Source organism: Penaeus monodon, chromosome 34 (assembly GCF_015228065.2).
Source record: "Penaeus monodon isolate SGIC_2016 chromosome 34, NSTDA_Pmon_1, whole genome shotgun sequence".
Lineage (NCBI taxonomy): Eukaryota > Metazoa > Arthropoda > Malacostraca > Decapoda > Penaeidae > Penaeus > Penaeus monodon.
The window spans coordinates 14,318,094-14,318,478 of NC_051419.1; positions in this window are offsets into that span (position 1 = coordinate 14,318,094).

The window sequence follows — 385 nt, forward strand, 5'->3', positions numbered from 1 at the left end:
ACACTCCCCCCCCTTCCCTCCCCCCCATACACACCCCAAAAAAAAAAAACGCACACTACCCCAAGATCTTTCGTATGCCTTTACACTCGGCAAACTTCCTTTTACAAGCAAGCAAGCAAGAGAAAAGCAAAAAACCTAATTTGCATGGATACTTATGGTGGTTGTAATGACTTTTAGCATCGACTTGATATCACGTTGAATTAGAATTGCAGTATTACTTAAGATTACGATAACAGGGGTCATGCCTGTCGAGAGAAATCATTGTACACAAAACGTCTACATCTTTTTTCTCTCTCTTTCTCTTTTTTCCCTCTTTATACAGTTTGCAAATCAATGTTATAATGGACAAAGCCTGGGTGGCTTTGAGAGAAATTTAAATGTTGTG